At 41.6% G+C, this 19,758-nt stretch overlaps 1 long non-coding RNA gene across 1 annotated transcript; it reads right to left on the reverse strand.

Moving 5' to 3' along the window:
• Positions 1–663: 663 nt before the first annotated feature.
• On the reverse strand, positions 664–3,509 carry LOC110927490. The gene is made up of 3 exons (XR_002585662.2): positions 3,436–3,509; positions 2,585–2,668; positions 664–725 (listed from the first exon to the last, which is right to left on the reverse strand). It is a non-coding gene; the product is annotated as an uncharacterized LOC110927490 (long non-coding RNA).
• Between the last annotated feature and the right edge of the window lie 16,249 nt (positions 3,510–19,758).

Genomic DNA, 19,758 nt, shown 5'->3' on the forward strand with positions numbered 1-19,758 from the left:
GTACTGGCCAGGTGCGCAATTCACATACTAATTTAGTGCCTTCAGGTAATTACCGCCTTATGTCTGCAGTAGTGGGTCTCAGTTCGTGCTACATTCTTACAATCTTATCAAGACAATATCGTTGTCTTCCATTTAGTACTTACCCTCCCAAGGAGATTTCTTTCTTTTTCTTTTAACACCGGTACCATACATATTAACATTGTGTACCTGGGGTCCGTCTGTCCATTCGCATCCTTGCCTGCCTTAGCATTCATCCTAGACTGCATTCAAGGGTCATCTTCCTCAAACACTTATACTTACCTTGCACATAACATACCGTCAGTTTCTTTATACGTATACATAAGTACATACTTACATTCGCTTCTACATTTGGATCTTGATCGAGTCTTAGATTGTACGGGTTCCTTATCATAAGAGCACACAAGTTTGAGTTCAAGTACTTACTTTCTTGTACTTGATTCTCTCAAACCTGGGCTCTGATACCAACTTGTAAAACCCTAATTCGTATTTGACAAAAAGTCGCAGCGGAACTTCGTGCCATAAAATTTCTTTCATTACAAACGTCTTGACTTACTTGAAAGTTCGTTTTAATATGTATCTTTTACAAAGATAGAGCATAAGTCCTGTTTACTAATAGTACATACTCAATTATTCCCGTACATTCTATCTTGTGACTCGGTCTTCGATCTCTAATCCTTGTGATAATCGCCCGTTATCCGTACAACCTGCACTCACCACATACATTCATAATATTAGCACACATTATATAAACAAGATTCATTCGCGTACACTTCACATTTCGTCATCTTTCAAACTTTAAGCATTTCATCTGCGTATCCATTTCCTGGTGAGGCTTCAATAATGTACCTGCATTACTTTTCATTCTCAAGGTACACCATTAATAACGTTAACCCTCAACGTGTCTAAATCATGCATACATACGTACTTACATACATACACATCTACATACGTACATATCTTTCCTACAACTTTACATACGTGCATACACTCATACATGTCTTTATACATACATACATACATACATACATACATACATACATACATACACATCTACATACGTATGTACCTTTCCTACATCTTTACATACATGCATACGCTCGTACATATCTTTATACATACATACATACACATCTACATACGTACCAACCTTTCCTACATCATTACGTACATGCATACACTCGTACATATCTTTATACATACATACATACACATCTACATTCGTACATACCTTTCCTACATCATTACATACATGCATATACTCGTACATATCTTTATACATACATACATACACATCTACATATGTACATACCTTTCCTACATCATCACATACATGCATACACTCGTACATATCTTTATACATACACACATACACATCTACATTCGTACATACCTTTCCTACATCATTACATACATGCATATACTCGTACATATCTTTATACATACATACATACACATCTACATATGTACATACCTTTCCTACATCATTACATACATGCATACCTTTACGTACACGTGCTAGATCACGCGTACCTCTTACATAATCATACATTATTTACATGGGTCTTAGACTTAGCTTTAAAGCCCATAAACATCTAAAGATCCATCAAAATCATGTTTGGAAGGTCCGCCGTAGACCACGGATGACAAACCGAAGCCTACGATACATAAATCAGCTTAAATAACAAGATTTCAGCTTTTGGAACTTGGGGAGGCCGTCGCCGACGGCCCTAGGGGCGTCGGCGACGGGCCTTGCATTTACCCGTAGCCAGAAACACCCGTAGACAGGTAAATAAGGCGTCGGAGGAAAATTGGTTTTCTAGAGCCCGTCGGCGACGGCCCTAACCCCGTCGGCGACGCCCTCTAGAAAACCCCTTTTTCTACAGATCCGTTTCGTCGTCCGTACGCACTAAAACGCGCATAACTTTTGAACTGTTTACCCGTTTAACCTCCCGTTTCTTCCTACATGCTTGTAAATTCACATTCTATCATATGAACTTAAAATCTCATATCCGGATTAAGGAAATTCTTAACTTACACGCTATCGGCTTATTATTCATGTACGATTATTCGACCCGTTCATGTTTTCATCAAACATTTCATTCGTTTTAGCCCAAAACTTACACGAACCTTATAACCATAATACTTTTACATTATCTGGGGTTTCGTACTTGGGATTTACGTACCCGATACCCGGTATGCGTTAAACTTATTCATTTCATTCATTTATACGAAAACAACTTGGTTAATACAATTTCAACTTCCTAACTTGATTGTCCATTAACCATAACTCACAACCGGGTATTTATACTATTAATTCGCGCCTCTAATTCTTGATTAGCGTGCTTATGTACCATTCTACCCATACCCGGTTATAGCACCGTATTCATTACTTACGTAACCCTTCCGGTATAGTAATAAAACCACATTTTGATCCATTACATCTACTTAGCGAAGATCATCGATTTCATACGAACCATCCTTATTTGTCCTCAATTATCATACTTAATTAACTAGCACATATCTTTACGTAAACAACTAAGAAGTGATCACGGAAATCACTTACCTTGTGCGTCCATGTTCATACTCGTTTCCTCGCCACTTCTTGACCTGTTAGCCTTCCGTGCTTGATTCCGTCTCGACATAATTCCTATACTTCCATGTCATCGAAATCACATTCTTATTAATTCACATTTGACGTTCATAGTCACTTCTAACAAGCATAATACATGTAACCAAATTCATATCATTTCCAACTCGTGGAATCCGTCATGTCATCGCATTAAACACACATACGTCTAACACGCATCGTATAACTTACTTTAATCTTACAATTATGACAACATGACAGTTGACTTTTAGAAGTCAACGGTCCATTTACTTTAACTTTCGACTTATCATTATATACCCGTAATATCATATTCGACTATACAGACAACACTATATACATATCATCTTTTACTTACATACAATTTCATCTATTAAGCTCATCTAGGCATTTCATCAAACACTTGGTGTGCGTACCACTATCTTTGCACAATGTACAACTAATTTATGCATATTCTTCTAATCTTATACATAATTCATCCAATCCTCCCACTAATTAGCATTTATCCTTCATACATAACATCAAGCATATCAACACCATATTTCTTTCAATTCATCTAACAAGAATTCATCATACCCACATAATACAAACAACATGCAACAAGAATTAGACATGGATGATGATTCAAGTCATTATTCTTACCATAACTAATGGGTTTCGCCTCTAAACATCAAATTAACCTAAACCATGCATAATCCATGTTCTATATGATGATTCTAGCATATCCTCATGCTCAATTTCATACCAATTCATGATCTACAACATAACCCACTTCGTGGGTAATCACCAATCTAGAATCTAAGAGATACCTTATGATCCCCTAGTGTAGGTGATCACAAATTCGTGTTCGGTTCTGAATTTGAGCTTCATTTATCCTTCCAATTTAATTGATTAGATGGAGTTAGGGTTTTGACTTCATGAGAGCTCCTGCTCCCTCTAGAACACACGATCGTGTGTGTGTTTGTGTGTGTAAAATTTTATTTATAATTCAACTTTCAACTTAACCCACTTTAACCCCTCAAGTTGTCACTAATTATAAAGGGGCACAACTTTCCTTCCTTTAATTGTTTTTACCATTTTGTTAACTTGGTTAAATAACCTAGTCATTCATTTCTTGATGTACCATGCAAGAACATTTAACGATTATAAACATTCGGATTTTAGGGTGTTACAAGTCTACCCCGCTTAAATAAGGTTTCGTCCCCGAAACCTTTCTCACTTCCATTTATACATACACCTATCATTGTTTGACTTTATGATCACATCATAATTATAAGTAATCATCTCATCTCATTTCGTATTTATTCATACAATTAACTTCTTAGCAAGTGTATACTTCCCATGGCCTATTTTCACCTAACATTCTCATTTCCTAAATCTTGTACGTTTTTTATCTATGCACACTCCTACGCCTTTCTATCTTTCAAATCTTGATTTCTAACCGTGAAATCATCAAGATCTAAGTGTTCTAGGATGATGTCATCATGGTGTTCTTCAAGAACTTCATGTTTTGGCCTCAATCCACCAAGAATCACTTGGATCTAGCCGATTTCCACATAAACAAACTAAAATCTATCACAGATCTAAACATTACATGGTGTAAAGGATTGAAAGAAGGATTTTCCAACTTTCTTTCAACTCTTTTACACTCAATGCCTTCAAACCGGAAGAAGCGGAGCTTGAGCCAACTCACTAATCATCCTAATGGTTGTGTGGTTCAAGATTCGGATTATACCTACGAGGTTCATCGATTTCGAGTTAAACCATAAACGTCGTTCCGAACCGTTCACCGGCCGGACTTGGGTGGTTCCTGTCCGAACAGGAGAGACAATTAAGAACAAAGGTCCCGTGGTTCAGCTCGTTGTCAAAATACCTCGATATAACGTCAAACAATCAGAACAGCCAAGTGTTAGACGAACAGGCCGACCAGGTCAGAATGCAGACCGATCGAACAGGCTGTTCGAACGAACAGCCCAACCGATCGGGCATGCCAGCCGATCGACCAGGCCAGCCGATCGACTGGCACATGGCCCCACACTTTAACAATTTCATGAAGTTTAGTATTGAACGAAGTGCTGTTCGATCGAACTACGGTTTGGGTTAAATTACTCTTCGGATCATGAGATACTATGCTTCAACACTTGATCGATTTTCAACTCGTTCGATGTATTAGAGTGCCACCCGATCGAACATGCTGTTCGATCAGGTGACATCCTGCTGAAGACTCACTACTGAGGTGTCTAACCGATCGGTTAGGCCGGCCGATCGAACAGACTGTCTGATCGATCGACCTGAAAGGTAAGAACACTTCAGTGTTCTCAAATACTACAACGAAAACTTCAAAAGGACAAGCCATCATACACAAACACATCCTACTCAAGGGAAGAAACAATCCACTCGAACAGTCCAACCGATCGAGCCTACCGGCCGATCGAACAAGCTATCCGAATGGGCTGTCCAACCGATCGAGCCTATCGGCCGATCGAAGAGGCTGTCCGAACGGACTGTCTAACCGAACGAACAACCCATTCGATTGAACCTACAATTCGATCGACCAGGCTGTTCGACTCATCATCACTTGTTTCCATTTAACGCGTTACTCATCGTTATACTATCGAACTATTCAGGCTAACCCTACTCTCAAGCGCTCCCTTCAATCCATCAATCAATCGCTGTGAGTATACTCGAACCCTTTTTGCTTTAGCACTTTTGGGTGTTACATACGTTACCTATCTAAATCACAATCGAACACACTACTCAATTATTTAAACGCTAACCGTTCTGCATGTATTACGTGACTAAATGAATGCTTGTTGTTATGTTTACACGTGGAATGCTGTCTACCTGTCTTAACGACGTAGTACTATAGTTTGGACTCAGCACCCGTTCACACGGGGGTTGTTAAGTACAATTACTTGCATGGATTACGGTGGTAATCATGTATTGCGAACTGTCTCGGACCGTCAACCCGCAGTCATTGGTATCGATAGATCCATGTCGATAATTAACATGCTTTGTTTTCCTCTGTGTACGTGCTGGTTATGCGTAAACTATTCGAACTCTATATGCTATTATCAAACTTGTATGCTCACCTTTACATTTTATGTATTGACTTTATTTTAACGTATGTGGCAGGCAATTAGGATGCTTATCTGCTAGGAAGGCGAGCTTAGAATAAGCGTCTAGAGCATAGTTGTCTGTAGATCTTGCAGATCGAGTCTCTAGAAGCAATTGAACAATTTTTATATTTATATTTAAATCTGAGTTGTCGGAACAGAATATTTGCCTAGTTGTTATCTGTAATAATTTGTTTTACTATTTGGGATACGGTATGGGATGTATTAATTAAACTAAATAGTAATGATAGTTGTTGTGGAAACTTCTGGACAATCTGTTTCGCTCAGTGCCATGCCCCGATGATTCCGCCATCGGTTGGGGTGTGACAGGTATTAACATGTTAACGCTAAAAGCATTCTAATGAATACAACTTAAGTAATTTACAATAATAAAAACAATACTTTAAGGGTTTGCATGCTTGTGTTTCAGGTATAGAAAAGTTGGCGGTACACAACAAGGGCACTTCTACAGTGGGATTTGTTTATTTTGCTCAAAGATCAGTAAGTGGCAAAACTTTATTTAGCATGCAGTTTGACATATTAATCTTTGTTAATGGACATATAATTATCCTCTTTCTTTTAATGGACATGTCATTGAAGATATATAAAAGGGAATCCGTATGTTAATTCTAGGGCGATAACGGTAAACGCCATAACTAACAAAAGGAGTCATGAGTCCATGATTTCCTTGCATCGGTACGCCATTTGATAATTATATTGGTTGAAGATATTATCTCATGTATCCCCTAAACTTGGCATAATATCATATTATAAAAAAATACGCTTATCAGATTTATGATGTTTATACACGAGTTCATGGAGGTGGTGCAATGGTTTGGAGGATACCGAGAGGAACTTTTGTCAGGTAAGGAGATTCTGACTTCTCTACGTTTTTTCATTGACTCATATAAATAACAAATAAGAAATCAGTAACAAGCATCTGGGCTCTAAAACTTTTTCACATTATTCTGGAAATTGCATACTTAGAACTGAAAGAAAAAAAGGACTTAAATGGAAAAATACTTTTAGCCAAACAATTTGTACTAATGACTAACGCTTGATGCGTGTTAGTGTATATATGTTTTAGGTATGTATTTTAAGCCCTTTTACACTTTTTAGCCAAGTTTTAAATTTATAAAACACGATATTTACTAACACTAAACACACATATGGGCAAGTGCACCCATCGTGGAAGTAGTATAGTGTTGGTAAGATACCGAGGTCGTCCAAGGACACAAGAGCTTTTAGTACCGGTTTATCCTCAACGTCTAATCAAATCAAAATGTTAGAAAAAAGTTTAAAACTTGTGACACTCTAGGTTTTTCCGAACGAACACCTTGTAATATTTCGTGTATATATAAATATTATTAAATGGAAACGTGACTTTTTACATGATATGTGTGTTGTGTATGTATATATATATATGTATGTGAGTCGAGACCACGACTCGAGACCATGACTCGCAACCACCCGGTTGCGAGTGGGCCACTCGGTCTCGAGTGGGCCTCTTGGGCCGTAACCGGTTTGGGCCGAAATCCCTTAGCCTACTTCGAACCTTGTATATAGATCCCCACTTTCCCCCACTTTCCCTCATTTGCTACACAAACATATCTACACATACACTCCTATTCTCTCTCAACTAGAAACCCCAAACAACAACACCATTTTCTTCCCCAACTTTCGGTTCAAGCTCAAGGATCTCGGACAAGGAATCTCGGTCAAGATCATCACTCGGACACTCCATCTTCTCGGTTCCCTTCTCTTTGTTTTCGGCTCCTTCTTCTTCTTCACAACCGGTTAGTGCTAATTATTATGTGCATAAGGATTTATGTTGTGTTGAATAAACTAAGAAATGCTTGGTTAGTAGTTTTATGCATGATTTTTATGAATGGTTGTGAAGATTGACTATATGTGTAAACCCTTAGGTTTGAATGCTTGGTGACATGTTTAAAATGACTAACAAATGGTAGTCTAAGAATGATTATGGCTAAACATACTATGCTTCATTGTTTCTTGCAAAATGATGATGTTAAACTTAGGATTTCGGATATATATTGTATGTTTCTTTATTCTTACATGTTGATCTTGACGAAATATGTGATTTTGGTCTAAAATGTATGGTTATGTTTGACATGAAAACCCTAGAAATTTATGAATATAGGATGAACTTGTTGAATGTGGTTTGAAGATTTCAAAAATGGCAAAGTTTGATCTAAGTTTACTAATAGTCAGATTAGGCAAAGTGTTAGAGGAAACCTTATTGGTTGTTTCCTGATTTGGGCCTGATTGCATAGTACATATTGGACTGATGCATCTGCATCATCACGTGTACATGAAAGAGACAGCATTACGACTCGCAACCGCACCGTTGCGACTCGCAACCATGGCATGACAACTCGAGACCACGCCGTTGCGACTCGCAACCATGGCATGACAACTCGAGACCACGCAGTTGCGACTCGCAACCATAGCATGACAACTCGAAACCTCACGATTGCGACTCGAGACTACGACGGTTGCGACTCGCAACCACAGCGTGACAAGCCGAAACCACCTGGTTGCGACTCGAGACCATCTGGTTGCGACTGGGCTGTCCACTTTGGTTATTGGGCCATTATGTGTAATATGGGCTACCTGTTAACTGGACTACGTGCTACTGTTTGCTTGTGCAAAGTGTTAGGGCCGGCCCAATAACCCACTGTCTAATTTTATGCATGATACGTGCTAGTTGTTTGTAAGTATTGCGTGATTGCTTGTACAATAAACCTGACCTATACCGGTAACCATGTTAGGACGTGGTGACCAGCGTGTTTGACCAAGTAACCTAATCTGCCGAGCAACCCAAGGTGAGTTCACACACTAAAAGCATGCGTCCCGCGGAGGGACACGAACAAACTACCAACTTTGGGAAAATACTTTCGACCCATTACTCCGGGGGAAGACAGAATGGGTAATTACTATCTCCGGGGGAGATACGTTTGGATACTATTTATAAATCACAACTAGCCAGACTAAACGAAACTCTATCACTTTAAGTCCTTGCTTACAGTACCGATTAATCGCCGGGGGCGAACGGGTTATTAGTTGATAGCGCTATTAGGTTTGACAACCTCACACCGTGACCGGGGGAGATCGGGCGTGAACTAGTAGACCTTGCAACATGGTCAATGACGATAGACATTGACTCGGGGCACGAATATTTATATTCCGTCAACAGTTTCGGTATCTACAGTTTAGTGAGCTTACAGATGGGGTAGCTCCCCACAACGTGATTATAAATGCTTTATCTAAACAACTTAAGTTTTTGGTAAACTAAAACTGGACAACTAGTGAACTCACTCAGCATTATTGTTGACCCCTTATTGCATGCTTTGCAGGTAACCAGTGACTCAGGAGCTGCTGCTTGGGGATGTGTAGTGTTCGTCAAACCCGTGTATTGGGTGAATTATTTTGAACTCAGAACTATCTTTAAAACTACTTTGGTTATGCTTCCGCTGTTTTGTTAAACTAATTATCAAACTTAAACTCCGATGTTGTTAACTATTTTGGATATTAAATATTTCTACTATTAATTCAATGCTCAGTATAATTGGTGGCTGGATCCTGGTCAGTCACGCCCTCGAAGCGGGTATTATCCGCAGGTGGATTTTGGGGGTGTGACAGATTGGTATCAGAGCCATTGGTTATAGTGAACTTGGTTTTAAAAAGGGGAAAATCTTTTTGAGAAAAAAACCAGACTATAACCTGTGACTCGCGACGACACTACACTCCAAGTGCAAGGCTCAACACTTTCGACCTCATAGCTCGGACCAGTGTTTACTTGTTTGCTTACTTTATGTTTCCTGTTTTGCTATACGTACTAGTGTGCCTAGTTAGATAGATACACCTCTCTCTTCTATCTCATTCTCGCTACATCACACTCATACTGTGTTTTCTGATTATGAAGACAATGAGTGGACGTGGAAGGGGAAACATCAACATGACTCAGGCTCAGTTCACTAACCTGCTCAACACAGTGGCTGCGGCTTTCGCAGCTCACCCTATAGGTAAGCTCGTTGTTTTAGGATGTTTAGATCCTACCGTCACAACGTCTTTTCGCCTCTAAACCTATACGCTTCGCTTCTCACGAACAGGTCAGCATGCACCTGCGCAACCACCCGTGTGTACTTTCAAAACCTTCATGGATTGCAAGCCTCTCCCTTTCAACGGCACTGAGGGTGCCATAGGTCTTCTACATTGGATTGAGAAAGTTGAAGCTGTCTTTGCTGTCTGTGAGTGTCCCCCTGCGAATTGGGTGAAGTTTGCTACTGCTACGCTTGAAGGAAACGCGCTTTCTTGGTGGAAGGCGCAAATTCAGATGTTTGGTTTGGAAACTGCTAATGCTACTGTGTGGGAGGATTTCAAGGACATGATTAAGGAGGAATACTGTCACCGGGATGACATCCACAAGCTTGAGAATGAGTACTATGCGCTTAAGATGGTTGGGTCAGAGATTGAAACCTACACCAAGTTGTCCAATGACTATGCTGCTCTTTGCCCAAACATGTCTCGACCTATGTATCGAAGAATCGAACTGTACATCAAGGGTTTGGCTCCAGAAATTCGAAGCCATGTAACTTCAGCCAACCACACTACCATTCAGCCGATCGTTCGACTTGCTCACAAACTCACTGATCAGGCCGTAGAAGAGGGCAGGTTGCCCAAAAGGATCAGTGCTACTGTCGGAACTTCTAGTGACAACAAGCGTAAGTGGGAAGGAAATCAAAGCAAGGATGCTAACCCCACTCAGGCCCCAGCACAGCAAAGGAAAACTGAAAATAACAAGGGCACTCAACAACAGGGTGGCTATCGCGGTAACCACCCCAAGTGCAACAAGTGCAATCGACACCACAGTGGGCCTTGTGGGAAAAGCCAGTGTCAGCGATGTAACAAAATGGGGCATGAGGCCAAGGACTGTAGGAGTCCACGTCCCGTGGGGCAGAACCAGCAGCAACATCATCACGGGAATGCCAAGGGTTGTTTCCAGTGTGGAGCTGAGGGGCACTACAAGAAGAATTGCCCTGAACTGAACCAGAACCGCAACAACAATCAGGGAGCTGGAAACAACGATCAGAACAACAATGCTGGGAATGGTGCTAGAGGAAGGGCTTTTGTGATTGGAGCTGGAGAAGCAAGGAATGACCCCAATGTCGTGGCGGGTAAGTTCCTACTCGATGATCGTTATGTTTCTGTATTATTTGATTCCGGTGCCGATGCTAGTTATGTGTCCCTACATATTAGTAAGAAGCTTAAGCGTCCGCTTTCGTTACTAAGTTCTCCTCATATTGTCGAGTTAGCTAATGGTAGAAACATCGAGGCCTCACATGTTATCAAAGGCTGCAAACTAGAGTTGTCTGGTCAGACATTTAGTATCGATCTTTTCCCTGTTACTCTTGGAAGCTTCGACGTCGTTATTGGTATGGATTGGTTATCCAAGCATCGCGCTGAGATCCTCTGTCAAGAGAAAGCAGTTCGTATTCCCCGTCGTTCTGGCAAACCCCTCATTGTACAAGGTGGCAAAAGCGGAGAAATCTCCGGCGTTATCTCTTTCTTGAAGGCCCAGAAGTGTTTACGAAAAGGGCACACCGCTATCTTAGCACTCGTCACCAACACCCACGAAAAGGAAAAGAGGATTGAAGATTTTCCGGTAGTACGTGACTATCCCGAGGTATTTCCTGAGGAATTACCTGGACTCCCTCCCCACCGTCAGGTCGAATTCCAAATCGAGCTAGCTCCCGGAGCAGCGCCCATAGCTCGTGCGCCTTATCGACTAGCCCCCGCAGAATTGAAGGAACTCTCTACTCAACTACAGGAACTATTGGATAAAGGGTTTATTCGCCCTAGTTCATCACCCTGGGGAGCACCGGTACTCTTTGTTAAGAAGAAGGATGGCACGTTCCGAATGTGCATTGACTATCGTGAGCTGAACAAGGTTACCATCAAGAATCGTTACCCTCTCCCGCGAATCGACGACCTATTCGATCAGTTGCAAGGATCGAGCTACTATTCTAAGATTGACCTGCGATCAGGCTATCATCAGCTAAGGGTCCGTAATGAAGACATCTCCAAAACTGCATTCAGAACTCGTTATGGTCATTATGAATTCCTCGTTATGCCCTTTGGGATGACCAACGCGCCTGCGGTATTCGTGGATCTCATGAACCGAGTATGCAAACCCTACCTCGACAAGTTTGTGATCGTGTTTATAGACGACATCCTGATCTACTCGAAAAGTCAGGAAGAGCATGAACAGCACCTGCGCCTTATCCTCGAACTCCTTCGCAATGAGCAATTGTATGCCAAGTTCTCGAAATGCGACTTCTGGCTTCGAGAAGTCCATTTCCTTGGGCACGTGATTAACAAGGATGGAATCCACGTCGACCCTGCAAAGATCGACTCGATAAAGAACTGGCCTACACCTAGGACTCCCACTGAAGTTCGCCAATTCTTGGGATTGGCAGGTTACTACCGCAGATTCATTCAGGGATTCTCAAAGATTGCACAACCCCTCACTACGCTCACTCAGAAAGGCGTCACCTACAAGTGGAATGAAGCACAGGAATCTGCTTTTCAGAGACTTAAGGATAATCTCTGTAGTGCTCCTATTCTCTCGTTGCCTGAAGGCACTGACGACTTTGTGGTTTACTGCGATGCATCCATCCATGGGCTCGGTTGTGTGTTAATGCAACGCGACAAAGTTATTGCTTACGCCTCTCGACAACTCAAGACACACGAAAGGAACTACACTACGCATGACTTGGAACTAGGAGCAGTGATCTTTGCGCTTAAGATATGGAGACATTACCTGTACGGTACCAAGTGCACCATTTACACCGATCACAGGAGTCTCGAGCATATCTTCAAACAAAAGGAATTAAACATGCGACAACGTCGATGGGTCGAACTTCTGAATGATTATGAATGCGCCATCAAGTACCATCCGGGCAAGGCCAATGTCGTGGCAGACGCCCTCAGCCGAAAAGACACTACTCCCAAGCGCGTGCGAGCGTTACAACTCACCATCCAGTCTAACCTCCCTACCCAGATCCGAAATGCTCAGACCAAAGCTCTGAAACCAGAAAACATCAGGGCTGAGTCCCTGCGAGGATCGAGACAACGACTAGAACAAAAAGAAGACGGCGCCTACTATGTGGCAGGGCGCATTTGGGTCCCACTTTACGGAGATCTACGAGAACTGGTGATGGACGAAGCCCATAAGTCCCGTTATTCAGTACATCCTGGTTCAGATAAGATGTACCACGACTTAAGGACCACTTACTGGTGGCCTGGCATGAAAGCCCACATAGCAGCATACGTTAGCAAATGTTTGACCTGCGCAAGAGTCAAGACTGAGTATCAGAAACCAGCAGGCCTACTCCAGCAACCCGAAATCCCGAAGTGGAAATGGGAGCAAATTTCCATGGATTTTGTTACGGGGCTACCTAGATCTCAACGCGGGAATGATACTATTTGGGTGATAGTAGATCGATTGACTAAGTCCGCACACTTTCTGGCCATTAAGGAAACAGACAAGTTTTCTACCTTGGCGGAAATTTACTTAAAGGAAGTAGTTTCGAGGCACGGGGTGCCAACTTCTATTATTTCCGACCGAGACGCTCGTTTTACTTCCGAGTTGTGGCAAGCTATGCACAAATCCTTTGGCTCACGTTTGGACATGAGCACCGCTTACCACCCACAAACGGATGGGCAGTCTGAACGCACCATCCAAACCCTGGAAGACATGCTTAGAGCATGTGTGATCGATTTTGGCAAGAACTGGGAGAAGCATCTACCGCTGGTGGAATTCTCCTACAATAACAGCTACCACACTAGTATTCAGGCGGCACCTTTTGAGGCACTGTACGGTCGTAAATGCCGATCACCCCTTTGCTGGGCGGAGATAGGTGACAGTCAACTCACAGGCCCAGAACTGGTGGTAGATACAACGGAAAAGATTTCCCAGATCAGGCAACGCATGGCGGCAGCTCGTGACCGTCAGAAAAGCTACGCTGACAAGCGTAGGAAACCACTAGAATTCCAGGTCGGGGACCGGGTTCTACTTAAAGTCTCACCCTGGAAGGGTGTGGTCCGTTTCGGTAAACGAGGCAAGCTGAATCCGCGATATGTTGGACCATTCGAAATTACCGAGAAAATCGGTAAGGTTGCTTATAGATTGAACCTGCCTGCAGAGCTGAGTGCAGTGCACAATGTCTTTCACGTGTCTAATCTGAAGAAGTGCCTGTCAGATGAAACACTTATAATTCCTTTCAAGGAACTCACTATTGATGAACAGCTACACTTTACTGAGGAACCGATTGAGATCACGGATCGAGAGATCAAAACCCTCAAACGTAGCCAGATACCTCTCGTGCGAGTTCGTTGGAACTCCCGGCGTGGCCCAGAGTTTACCTGGGAGCGGGAAGACCAGATGAAGTCTAAGTATCCCCAGTTGTTCCCAAACGAAACCCCCAGCACTGAAGCTACAACTGAATTTCGGGACGAAATTCCAAACTAACGGGGGGATGATGTGACACCCCGTTGAAACACGCTAGCTTGGCAGTGGCTGCCTTAACTTTCGGGACGAAAGTTCTTAAAACTTGGGGATAATGTGACACTCTAGGTTTTTCCGAACGAACACCTTGTAATATTTCGTGTATATATAAATATTATTAAATGGAAACGTGACTTTTTACATGATATGTGTGTTGTGTATGTATATATATATATGTATGTGAGTCGAGACCACGACTCGAGACCATGACTCGCAACCACCCGGTTGCGAGTGGGCCACTCGGTCTCGAGTGGGCCTCTTGGGCCGTAACCGGTTTGGGCCGAAATCCCTTAGCCTACTTCGAACCTTGTATATAGATCCCCACTTTCCCCCACTTTCCCTCATTTGCTACACAAACATATCTACACATACACTCCTATTCTCTCTCAACTAGAAACCCCAAACAACAACACCATTTTCTTCCCCAACTTTCGGTTCAAGCTCAAGGATCTCGGACAAGGAATCTCGGTCAAGATCATCACTCGGACACTCCATCTTCTCGGTTCCCTTCTCTTTGTTTTCGGCTCCTTCTTCTTCTTCACAACCGGTTAGTGCTAATTATTATGTGCATAAGGATTTATGTTGTGTTGAATAAACTAAGAAATGCTTGGTTAGTAGTTTTATGCATGATTTTTATGAATGGTTGTGAAGATTGACTATATGTGTAAACCCTTAGGTTTGAATGCTTGGTGACATGTTTAAAATGACTAACAAATGGTAGTCTAAGAATGATTATGGCTAAACATACTATGCTTCATTGTTTCTTGCAAAATGATGATGTTAAACTTAGGATTTCGGATATATATTGTATGTTTCTTTATTCTTACATGTTGATCTTGACGAAATATGTGATTTTGGTCTAAAATGTATGGTTATGTTTGACATGAAAACCCTAGAAATTTATGAATATAGGATGAACTTGTTGAATGTGGTTTGAAGATTTCAAAAATGGCAAAGTTTGATCTAAGTTTACTAATAGTCAGATTAGGCAAAGTGTTAGAGGAAACCTTATTGGTTGTTTCCTGATTTGGGCCTGATTGCATAGTACATATTGGACTGATGCATCTGCATCATCACGTGTACATGAAAGAGACAGCATTACGACTCGCAACCGCACCGTTGCGACTCGCAACCATGGCATGACAACTCGAGACCACGCCGTTGCGACTCGCAACCATGGCATGACAACTCGAGACCACGCAGTTGCGACTCGCAACCATAGCATGACAACTCGAAACCTCACGATTGCGACTCGAGACTACGACGGTTGCGACTCGCAACCACAGCGTGACAAGCCGAAACCACCTGGTTGCGACTCGAGACCATCTGGTTGCGACTGGGCTGTCCACTTTGGTTATTGGGCCATTATGTGTAATATGGGCTACCTGTTAACTGGACTACGTGCTACTGTTTGCTTGTGCAAAGTGTTAGGGCCGGCCCAATAACCCACTGTCTAATTTTATGCATGATACGTGCTAGTTGTTTGTAAGTATTGCGTGATTGCTTGTACAATAAACCTGACCTATACCGGTAACCATGTTAGGACGTGGTGACCAGCGTGTTTGACCAAGTAACCTAATCTGCCGAGCAACCCAAGGTGAGTTCACACACTAAAAGCATGCGTCCCGCGGAGGGACACGAACAAACTACCAACTTTGGGAAAATACTTTCGACCCATTACTCCGGGGGAAGACAGAATGGGTAATTACTATCTCCGGGGGAGATACGTTTGGATACTATTTATAAATCACAACTAGCCAGACTAAACGAAACTCTATCACTTTAAGTCCTTGCTTACAGTACCGATTAATCGCCGGGGGCGAACGGGTTATTAGTTGATAGCGCTATTAGGTTTGACAACCTCACACCGTGACCGGGGGAGATCGGGCGTGAACTAGTAGACCTTGCAACATGGTCAATGACGATAGACATTGACTCGGGGCACGAATATTTATATTCCGTCAACAGTTTCGGTATCTACAGTTTAGTGAGCTTACAGATGGGGTAGCTCCCCACAACGTGATTATAAATGCTTTATCTAAACAACTTAAGTTTTTGGTAAACTAAAACTGGACAACTAGTGAACTCACTCAGCATTATTGTTGACCCCTTATTGCATGCTTTGCAGGTAACCAGTGACTCAGGAGCTGCTGCTTGGGGATGTGTAGTGTTCGTCAAACCCGTGTATTGGGTGAATTATTTTGAACTCAGAACTATCTTTAAAACTACTTTGGTTATGCTTCCGCTGTTTTGTTAAACTAATTATCAAACTTAAACTCCGATGTTGTTAACTATTTTGGATATTAAATATTTCTACTATTAATTCAATGCTCAGTATAATTGGTGGCTGGATCCTGGTCAGTCACGCCCTCGAAGCGGGTATTATCCGCAGGTGGATTTTGGGGGTGTGACAAAACTAAGAAAATAAAACTAACTAAAATGCTGAAAATAAAATAAAAGTAAAAACAGATAGACAAGATGAATCACTTGAATCCGACTCGTGTGTTAGTGTAACCTTTGATTATTTTTCGCACTTTTGCACTTATTTAAGAGATTATCTTAGTTATTGTAGTAGGCCCCTCTTTTGAAGGTGACGTTACCCTCAACCCAGTAGTTTGAGTCAGCAAGGATACAATCCTAAAGGGTCGGATTATTGAAAGATAATTAATTAAGTTATTAATGCATAATGTGGTAGGCCCCTCTTTTGAAGGCGACGTTACCCTCAGCTAAGTAGTCTGAGTCAGCAGGGATACAGTCCTAAGTAGCTGGGTTAAAGTTTTAATAGTAGTTTAACTTATGAGGGGATCAAAGAGTTTGGACCCCCGCCATCCAATACTTTTGGGTATTGAAGGAGGTCCTACTAAATTTGACCCAGGTCCTTTGCAGGATCTATACACTGAACAATGGCAAGACTCTTACCAAACCGTTCCCTTAACCCCCGACCAGGTAGCCAACATACCTCCATATAGACCGTGGAGATATGAATGGTGAAAATCTTTTATTTTATGTAGACAGTAAAATAATGCCACGACACCACGGACAAACGATAAGGAAGAATCACCTTCAACATATGAAACTAGTAATTAAAGTCATTAATACAAAACCAATTAAAAAGTGCAAAAGATTAAAAATAAAAAGTATTACACTAAACACTTGTCTTCACCAAGTGATGTAAGAGACTTAGGCAAACATGGCCTTTGATTGTCAAGAACTCTTACGATCAATCTTGGATCCCGTGACGACTCACACACTCTATGATGGACAATGGATGATGGTGGTGGATGATCGTGTTATGGTGGTGGTGGGTGGTGGGTGAAGTGTAAGAGAGGTGGTGTGCCAAGGGATGAGTTGAAATGGCTCCAAACACTCCTATTTATAGGCTGAACAGAAGCTCGGGCACGGCCCCGTGCCCGCTGGCCACGGCCCCGTGTCCATCCTTGTCTCTCTCTTCATTAATTGTAATTCGCAATTACAATAAATGCGACTGCAGGAAGTTGACCACGCCCCCGTGTCCGCTGGGCACGGCCCCGTGGTGGGCAGTAGAAACTTCTAAAGGTTTGTCTTTTCTGCTGCTACTTGGGCACGGGGCGTGTTCAGTCTTCTGTTTTCTTAGTTTTGCTTGGGAAGATGCTGTCGAGGGGTCGGACATTCCACTTTTGTTCCTTTTCTTGGATTTATGTTAGATTTAGCTGTCTTTTTGCTTCTTTTGTTAATTTAAGCTCATTTAATCCTGAAAATACAAAAGGAAGACAAAAACACACTTTTTCCAACATTAGTACTAAAAAGGGTTAGTTTTATGCCAAAATTGATATAATTTATATGTTGCATTTTGCGCCTATCAAATACCCCCACACTTGAATCTTTGCTTGTCCTCAAGCAAAACTCTTTATAATGTGGCTTTATTCACTCCAAATGGAATGGGTAGAAGAGAAGGTTTTTGGGCTTGTCATAGAGTGTCGGGATTTCCAAGATTCTTTATTTGAGGTTTTATTTTTATTTTTTACAATCCTATTCGGCATGATTAATTAAGAACGTTTCTTAAGATATTACTTATTAGGGCATAATATACCTTTTTAAAATCTCATTTATATACAAGTTCACATACCTCACGGGGGATCACTCAACACTCGGCCGAAGGTGTATTTTTAGTGAATCACTCGAGAGCGGCATGGAACTTACTCCTACCATAAGCTTGCCAAGCAATCAATCCTCCTCCTTTTTAACTATATACCTTTGCAAATATCAAGAGGACTTTATGGGTAAAGGGTTAGGCTTGGGCTAAAGGTGGGTGGTTGGGTTAGTGGTTAGTAAAAAGGGCGAAAGGCGTAACAAACGTCGGTTTGAAAGACTTTTATTTTTTTTCATATTTTTATTTTATTTTGATGAATTGTTCAAACAAAGTTATTTTTGATAAACTTTGTTTGTTTATTTGGTTTCATCAAAATATAAAAATATAAATATTTTTTTAAGGAAGTCATAAGAGAACCGAATGTTGTTACTTAAAAAAGGGTTAAAAATAAAAAGGTTTAGGTGGGTAAAAAGGGTTGTTTTGGGTTAAGTAATGAAAAGGTTTAGGCTCAAAGGGGTTAACTAGGGGGATTTTGGGCAGGTGGTAAAAAAATGAAAAATAATGGTGTAGAATGAAAAAGGGTTAGTCCTAATGCCTCCATCATTTACTTACTCGGGTTTAAGTTGGTAAGGACCGGGAATGTATTGTTGTGGCAAGTTCTAGAGTCGTACGAACCAAGCGGCTATTCACACAAGAAACGAAAAATGAGCATTTAGTGTAAAGATATATATTTGTATGCTCGTTAAAGGCTCAAAACTCACTTTTATGGGAAAAGGTTTTTTTATGTGATCAAGTATATATAATCAAATTTTAACTAAGTTTGTCATGCCTTTTCATAATTTTCTTATGTTGGTTCTTTTTATCACGACGCTATCGGTTGTAAACTTGTAAAAATATAACCTTGTTAAGACTTGAATTCCCAACTTAAACTTAGACAAGTAAAAAAAATGAAAATTTTTGGAAAAAATTTGGGGTGATTAGCGGTTCCAATAGAGTTTTGTGTAAGGCTTGTTATTAGGACTTGCAAAATTCAAGGTTTTAGCATCCCCCCACACTTAAATTACACATTGTCCTCAATGTGTCCCAAAAATAAGTTTTTAGGTTGATTGAATGTGTAAAATGGTGTTAAAAGTAAAATTTTATGTTACTGGCAGACTGGACACGGCCCTGTGGGGACCGGGCACGGCCCCGTGTTCAGGTGCCAGCGACGAAAATTTAAGAAAAGTAACAGAAGCCTGGGCACGGGGGTGTGTCCAGTGAACACGGCCCCGTGTCCAGTTACCTGAACTGGGCGATTTGCTGCAGACTGTGCAGCACGGGGCCGTGTTGGGTAGACACGGCCCGTGCTGAGCCTACT

This window comes from Helianthus annuus, chromosome 3, assembly GCF_002127325.2.
Source record: "Helianthus annuus cultivar XRQ/B chromosome 3, HanXRQr2.0-SUNRISE, whole genome shotgun sequence".
Lineage (NCBI taxonomy): Eukaryota > Viridiplantae > Streptophyta > Magnoliopsida > Asterales > Asteraceae > Helianthus > Helianthus annuus.